Source organism: Rhagoletis pomonella, unplaced genomic scaffold, assembly GCF_013731165.1.
Source record: "Rhagoletis pomonella isolate Grant_MI unplaced genomic scaffold, Rhpom_1.0 Rhpom_scaffold_00006, whole genome shotgun sequence".
Classification (NCBI taxonomy): domain Eukaryota; kingdom Metazoa; phylum Arthropoda; class Insecta; order Diptera; family Tephritidae; genus Rhagoletis; species Rhagoletis pomonella.
This window is the reverse complement of record NW_023458560.1, coordinates 38,744,551-38,753,162: the sequence shown is the minus strand read 5'-3', so window position 1 is coordinate 38,753,162 and position 8,612 is coordinate 38,744,551. Positions and strand designations below refer to the sequence as shown.

The 8,612-nt window shown below is 37.2% G+C and overlaps 1 protein-coding gene across 3 annotated transcripts in view; it reads right to left on the bottom strand.

The window, feature by feature from the left end:
• LOC118740730 overlaps window positions 1-8,612 on the bottom strand; it is a 226,132-nt gene that overhangs the window by 178,649 nt on the left and 38,871 nt on the right. The gene's annotated exons all lie outside the window — the stretch shown is intronic.

Below are 8,612 nucleotides of genomic sequence, written 5' to 3'. Positions count from 1 at the left end.
TTCGTACGAGGGGCGGCTAATAAGTATAGAAATCTTTCGCAGAATCTTTCTCACGAAAACTCCAAGAATCCCTTAATCAGATGTTTTCATTGTCAATATTTCTGTACCATACATCAGCACGGGCATGGTGAGTGACTTATAGCGGGGGCTTTACTTCTCAATTGCCTACTCAGTCCAAAGTAGCACTTGGTGGCAAGAGTTATTAACCGTTGGATTTCAAGGCTGACATTATTATTGGTTTTAATGCTGGTTACCAAATAAACAAAGTCGTCTACTTTGTCAAACAAGTAACTGTCAACAGTAACTGCCAAGACGCGTATGATGTGACTGTTAGATACTTCGTTTTGTCCTCGTTCACGACTAGACTCATTCGCTTTGCTTCTCTATCAAATCCCGAGAAGGCAGAACAGACGTAGCCTTTGATTATGTCAATGTCGTCGGCATACGCCAGCCATTGTTCCTCTTGTAACTTATAATGCCTGAGCGGCTCAGTTTTCCGGCTCTTATTATCTTCTCCCAACATCAGATTAAAGAAATCACACGAAAGGGAGCCACCTTGTCTGAAACCCCGCTTGGTATCAAACGGCTCGGAGAGGTCCTTCCCAATTCTGACGGAGCTGATGGTATTGCTCAACGTTATTTTGCACAACCGTATTAGTTTAGCGGATATACCAAATTCAGACATCGCGACATAAAGACAACTTCTTTTCGTGCTGTCGAAAGCGAAAATTTGGCGTATTGTGAATACCTGGTCTATGGTGGATGTGCTAGGTCTAAAGCTACACTGATAAGATCCAATCAGTCGATGACGATGGGCTTGAGTCTTTCACACAATATACTCGATAAAACCGTGTATCCTACGCTTAGACCGAGGCCACGCAATGAGCGGAAACGCGGCGACTGGCTGAGCGGTGAGCAGCTTAAAATTAAAACATATGAAATAATATTGAAGTGTCCACGCATTGAGCGGCAGCCGCTCACCGCCCACTGCTCAGCCGCTCATTGCGTGGTCTCGCCCTTGGAAGGCTGATCCCGCCATTGTTTCCGCGTACAGCGGGATCCCCTTTTTTGTGGATTGGGCAGAGAAAAATAAAATTCCAGTTGTCGGGCATGCGTTCATCTGAACATATTTTGCATAAGAGTTGATGCATGCACCTTATCAGATCCTCGCCGTCGTACTTGAATAGTTCGGCTGGCAGGACGTCAGCTCCAGCAGCGTTGTTGTTTTTCAGCCGCGTATTCGCTGTTCGTACCTCGTCATAGCCAGGAGGTGGCACAGCTACTCCATCATCATCGACTGGGGACTCGGGCTCGTCCTCTTCGTCTATTCCTTTTAAGTACCTTCTGAACTTAGATCACTAGTCCCCATGGATGTTCTTATAGGAGGTCCCGCTGATTATGAAACCTTCCGTAAGTCACCTAACTTTCTGATAAAAATTTCCGGCGTTTTTCCTGTAGGCCAGCATTTCAAACTCTTCGCTCTCATCGAAATACATGAATTATTGCGGAAAATACGTCTCGCTTCCATTTTCAGTTCCCTATAACGGTTCCACATGGATGGCATTGCGGTCGATCATAGCTTAATAGGCATATTTTTTATCTGCAGCTTCTCATTGTACCAGTTGTTCTTTCGGGCTCGCTGAAATCCGATTACTTCTTCGGCGGCGGTACTTAACGAGCGGGAAATGTGGTTCCACTGCTCGCGTATGTCGGTTTGTTGAAAATCTTTGTCTCGATAACTTTTTTTAAATCGAAAAAAAAGCAAAATGCCACTGCGATCCAACCATTTACGCACTGTTAAGTGCATAGCTTTCGAGGCATCCCTTGCAACTCATGTAGTGTGAATGCACATTTTGTCTGGGAAAAACAACACACCGCGCTCCAATTTAGCACATCTTTTCTGTACGACTGCCTTAGGTGCGTGGCCTAGTAAATTAGCATAGTAGTAGCCGTTTCATTGTAGTACCTCTAGGCAAGCAATCAATTAATGAAACTCCCTCGCTATCCCAATAGATTGTAGCTATAATCTTCGACGCCGACTGTGCCACTTTGAATTCTTTTCTTGGCCTTTCTCCTACTCAGAACAGTTTTAATGTTTTCAAACAGTAAACATTTTTGATATTAGTTCTTTATTTTTTTGGCGTAATGCTGCAGAACGTTTTTTTCAGGAACTCTAGGACTATTGAAAAGCTACTCAGAACAGAATTAATTTTTATTTGTTTTTCAAACATTTTACTTTCTAGACTTTCTTGAAAAAAAAAATTTTTTTCGGCGTAATTTTGCAGAAATTCCTTTTTCTTCTCAGGAGCTTTTTACCCCCTTTTCAGGAACTCTAGTACTACTGCTACTCAGCTACTCAGAACAGTATTAAATTTTATGTTTTTCAAAAATTTTACTTTTTCGACTTTTTTGAAAAATGTTATTATTTTCGGCGTAATTTTGCAGAAATTTCTCTTTTCTTCTCAGGAGCTTTAGAACTAATTTAAAACTACTTAGACCAATTTTAATTTTTATTTCTTTCAAAATTTCAACTTTTTCGACTTTTATGAAAAAAATGTTTTTTCTGCATAACTTTGCAGAACTTTTTATAGGTTCAGAAGGCGCAGCAGTTGAGAGCAACCGTTGCTAAAAAAAAAAAATCAGTGATCGTAATGCGTCCTCTGAACGTCTTGATACATTAGCTGTCAAATTCAACAACACGCAACACGTTGTCTCAAATGATCAGAAAAATATTACGATCGTCTAACACGCAACTGTTCAGTTGATCAGAAGTACAAAACAACGCGTTCAGAAGGTGCAATCGCAACAGTTACTGAGCTGTTGCGCCTTCTGAACGTGCCCTTTGTCACATGTCGTATGCTGTGTGAATGTGGCATACATAATTTTTGTAAATTTTTTGTTTGTCAAAGTATCTGGAACTTTTTTCCTTTTCAAGAACTCTAGAACTATTGAAAAACTATCGTAACAACTTTTGTGGTTTTTTTGCGTTATACCGTATGTCAACTTCCCAGACATCAAAGGCAAGTTTTATTAATTGTTAAAATGCAGTTGCAATTTCGTCCAAATCACCCTGACACAGCAACAAACCAATCTTCAGAACTCTACAAACTTCGCTGCGGTGTGAGCATTCACGGTACCCAACACGCACTATTTTTTTTCATTTGCAAATGATATCTAATAAACCATAAAAAAGGGTGTGTTATTTATGTAAACTAACAATGAGTCACGCAATTAGTGTTATCAGTAACGAGATGACGAGGCATCTGGCTAAGTACCTTAGTCGTGAACTTATCAGGCGTCCCTCGAATTTATGTACATAGATACTCATGTACGTGCAAGCCTAAAAAGATACCTTGTTGCGCAGCTAACACATTTGTTCTGCAGCTACAGTAGTAACCTTTCTAATTTCAACCAGTGTTATACGACAGACGTGTTGAAGTCAGATGATATAGTGGATTTTTTGCCGCATCAGACTGTTTCATGCGCTAAGTAATAAAGTAAACAACGAGTTTTCCTGGTATGTAATAGTAAGGTATCTCTATTTTAGAGTTTTTTAGCAATTCTTTACGGCCCAACTTAGATTGGTTTACATTTCGGGAAAACGCGGCAGTCAGTTAGATATAAATTTTTCATACTTCCTTTTTCGCGTGCGTCTTGTCTTCTTCCTTCCATATCGTCGCAGACTCCAAAACGTGCCTATCTTTTGTCAAGCAAGCATTCCAGTTTAGTCTGCTAAGGTTCGCAGAGTCCCTGCCGCTCAACCAGGTGGAGCAGTTCTTTTGTGAAACCAAGAAGGTCTTCTAGGTTGAACTACATGATATCATAAAGCTGGAACCGAAGTAATTGAACAAAGTTCTATTGTATTCTAGAAACATTTCACATAAAGCCGAGGCTCATACCCCGATTTTCTTGATGTATTCTCTTAAAAAAATGAATATCACGATTAAGCCAACAATATTCCGCAATTTACGTCCTCCCAACGTCAAAACTACTAGTCCTACCACTGCTACCTGCACTGCACCTACCACTGCTTGGTTGAGCTGCACTCTTAAGCCATCTGGGGATTTATCAATATCCCCAACGAACCAGAGATCAAAGGTATATTATGACACCTACCCACATACATATTTATATTACCGCAGAGTTATAATATCTGCAAAATTAGTTGTGCTCCGCGTAAAATTTTCCACATTGGCCGAATAGACGAGCAAGCACTAATATCTAGCCGCTTGGCACTCCGAGTAGAGGAATACCTTCCCTAAAATTTACCCTCTTCGAGCAGCTCCGTAGCAGCAACCGGTATATCGAGCACTTCTGCTTGAAATACAGTAGTGTTGGAACCAAAAATGAACGAGAGCCGGCAACGTTCAGTTTCGGCAAAGATTCCAACTCTATAGCTATATATTGTTGCTTTACTCTTGTACTCGACTCTATTGCCTAGGTTTTTACAGGCTTCTAGGATCCCTAGAACTTCGCTTAGAATATGCTTGTATCATTTCCCAACTGTAGAGATAGAGACACACCGAGTTCCTCAGAGAAGACTCCCGCTCCTACACCGAAATCCATCTTGGATCCGTCGGTGTATAGAGAGATCGATTCTCGGTTGGCCGCGCGGTCTCTTCTCCAGTCACTTCTGAATGGGAATAACGCTTGCACATTAGAGCTGAAGTCGAAATTGCCTACCATATAGTCTATGGTCGCTACTTAATTGCATTTGAATTATGATCAACCCATATCCAAAGTGTCTATGAGTCTTACGCCCTATTTAATAGACACTTTATTCAGGTGAAGATCAATAGGTATTAAATTGAGAATATCATTTAGCGCTTCTGCCGGGCAGGATCTTAGTACACCTGTTACTCCAGCCCCATGAGCTACCGAACATAATTTTGATAGCACTCTTTACTCGCAACACGGAGTTACTTTCTTTTAAAGAAGTCGAGTTTTTTCAGCAAAAAGTCGATTTTTGAGAGTCGATTTTCCCATCCCTAATTTAAATATGAATGTACATTACTTTATTGTAGGGCTGTGCGATTATTCGATTACTCGAGCAAGTTGCTTAATCAATTATTCGGTTAATCAATTACTCGAGTAATCAAGATTTTGATTACTCAAAACGATGATTAATCGAGTTACTTGAAATATGATTACCCAAAAAAATAATTTTGCTCGTTAAAAGAGTTTGCTTTGGCAAATGTTTATTTTCTTTTTTACATTCTGTATATGAAAAAAAATTTTCGTTTTAATTTTTGAAAACAGAAATGTTGTTTTCACAGTATCAAGGAACTTTAACTACTTTATACGTATGCAAAGAGTTGAAATGTTGATTACTCATTTTACTCGAAATGTTGATTAATCATAAAGCAAATTACTCAAATATTTTTTTTTTTTTGTTAATCAAAAATCTTGATTACTCGAGTAACTGAGCTTTTAAGTAATCATAATTTCCAATTAATCGAATAATTATTTACTTTATGATTAATTAAAATTTTGAGTAATCAATTAATCGCACAGCCCTACTTTATTGAGATCGGTAAAAATATATATTTTGCAGTCAATCGACTGCTTGACTTTGTTTAACTACTTTCGAGTTTTACTTTCTTGCGGGGCTTGTATGATTGCGACATACACATACATACATATTTATGAGTACTAGTACGGAAAAAGCCTATTTTTATGGCAGGAAAAGTGTCACTTATTCAGGTTTTTGACGCTTCCACATTTTCAAGCGGTTTTTTTTCTACACTTTTATATTTTGCAACACAATTCGCATGAAATGCTTAGAAGTACGTAGATATATACGGGTACTGTCTTTGCATTTATCAACCTGAAAAACGTGGCAGAAACATTTTAACATGCATACAAATTTAGTAGTAGGTATGTACTTGTAGTTATTTGGTATTTTCTTGCCCCATAGTTGCATAGATTCTCACGTTTTGGTCATATATACATACATACATAGTTAGGTACATAAATATGTAGATACATACAAACATAGGTAATGGCGAAACATATTAACCTACTTTTTTATTTAAAAATAAATAATTCCATACTTATGAACTAGTATGCAAGTATGTATAAATGTACATACATGTACCTAAGATAGTTATAGTTGCCAATATTTGTTAGTTTTTAATACGCATTATACATATATGTACATATACATACATATGTACATTCAGTTTAAATAGCATAGAAACTCTAATTTCTAGGCCAGATGTGGTTCTACTTTAGATTTTTTTTTTCTTTAAGAATACCTCAGAGCACCAAATTGGCATTAGTACTCGTATGTGAACATATGTATGTCCTATTTACATTCATTAGGGTGGAACGAAAAGAATAAATTTTCGATTTCGTAATTCCAATAATGCACAATTTATTTGTATATGTAAGACCTTCGACAAAGAAAAAATCTAAAAAAATCAGTGATAATATTGAGCCACTTGAAAGTTGTACTAAAATTTAATGGTATATAAAACTGTGTATTCAACAAGTAATTTTTAAGCAAAAAACTGAGTTTAATTCTCATACAAAAATTTAAGAGAACCTTGTAGTAGATTAGTATGGGACCACCTCTCTTTTAAAAAAAGGATTATAAAAATCTGTTTACGTGGTCCAAAGTTACGTGGCAACATACATAAAAAAATATTCTGACGAATTGATAACCTCCTCCTTTTTTTTGAAGTCATTTAGAAAAATTCTAACATTTCTGAGAGAAAAGTTTGAAATTTGGATGAACATTTTTTGCATTTTTTTGTGGTTTTTACAAAGTTTTAAACTTGGGTTTATATGGGTTTTAGTTGAGAATCAAGTGTATTTTAATTCTTAACAAAAAACAAAAAAAAAACATTAGTAGCTACCAATATCACTTTGAAATGGCGTGCTATAGATACGGTGACCATCCGTCCTTTATTTTAAAAGACAGTCCTTTATTTTACCCTTGTGTTCTTTGTAAATAAAGGAGCCTTTTGTCTTTTAAATAAGGCCTGGGTGTACCGTTTTAATTTCTTATCGAGAACATTAATAAATGTGTGTGCATAGGGAAAATAGTTCCTTGAAAACTGTAAGAAACTATTTTCTACTTGTGCTTGCTGGCCAGCTAAGAACGAATCATTGAACAGTGATTTGTTAACAAGGTATAACAAAAATTTTAGATATTAGAAGATTTTACTATAAAAAAGTCGATATTTAGAAGCACCAGAAAAATGTGTGTTCCAGGTTACGTACGGTTTGGAACCCGGTAGTTTCAATTAAGAAGAACATATCTCCGCAAGAGACCAACTCTACATATTTTTGATGAAGACCACGGAAAGTGAAGAGTGCATCTGCCCGGCTGGTAGATGTCTTCGAAAATACTAAGATCACCCTGGAGTGGACGCTGAAATCCGAGCCGAAATGATGAATGCGAGAGATAATCTTTAAAGCATACGAAGCATAGAATTTCATACGAAATCGCCAGAGTGGAAGCTGATCGGTGCCGAGAGTAAAGCTGATCAATGCGAGAATATCAGTTGTTAAGTATTTTTCAACTCTGACTCGCTCTGAAACGACGCTTTTCACAAGAGGTGGTTATTAGTTATTTTTCGCAAAATTATTGTTTTTGATGTTTCGATTGGTTAAGTTTTTTCTTTTCCTGCTCTTTGGGGTAAAATATGTTGGTGAGGAATTCCAAACTCTTTCTTCTTTAAAACATATTCATATAGAGAACTTGATGCAAAATATTCTTCATTTGACGAATCCATTTCAAATAAATTACATGTGCATAAGCACAAATAATATTACCAAATCTTGATCAGCGCCAATCAGAATCAGCTTTACGACCGGCTCGTCCTTCAGCGTCCACTCTGCGGGTGCCCTAAGACTGTTAATTCGAATTGGCGAACGAAAACAATTAAAATATGGTCACCGTAGCTATAGGTATGAACGATACTGTATGTATGTAGGTATTTGTGTAAGTACTTAATAAAGTCCTTTAGCATTAATACCATCGTTCGAGTAGACTCATAAAATGTTTCAACCCTTATGATCTCGACTCTATAGGAAATTATACGTCTGACAATTCTCTGTTGCACTAAAGCATATCCATGACACTGTAAAGATCATATCGATCCGTAGATCTAAAGTGAGCTAACTCAAAATTCAGATCGGGAAATATAACTGCTTGTGGATCGTACAGATTCAACGCAATTAATGCAAAATCGGCTATAACAGTGGTTTTTTAGTTAGTGTATATAATCATAAAGAAAAAAATAATTACATTCATAGGATAAAGAAACAAATGCAAATGGCTTGCAAGGCAATAAAATAAAAGACCAAAGTATACAAAATTGCAAAAGAAATTAAAAATTCAAACGCACGCAAACTAACTTCACCGGTAGTGGTCAGAGACCTTTCTAAACTGGCATAATTTCAAATGTCCGTAGCGCTTGAGAACATAAATATTTACATACATACATACATATAATTGCTTGAATGTCGCGGTGTCTAAATTATTGTGGTAAAAGGCAGGAGAGCGTAGCTGTTAACAAAAAGTGAGATGGAAAATTAGGCAACAAAGAAGGGGCCAAACGGCGCACAGTGTACGATTTTGGAAAAATGGGACAAAATCAAAT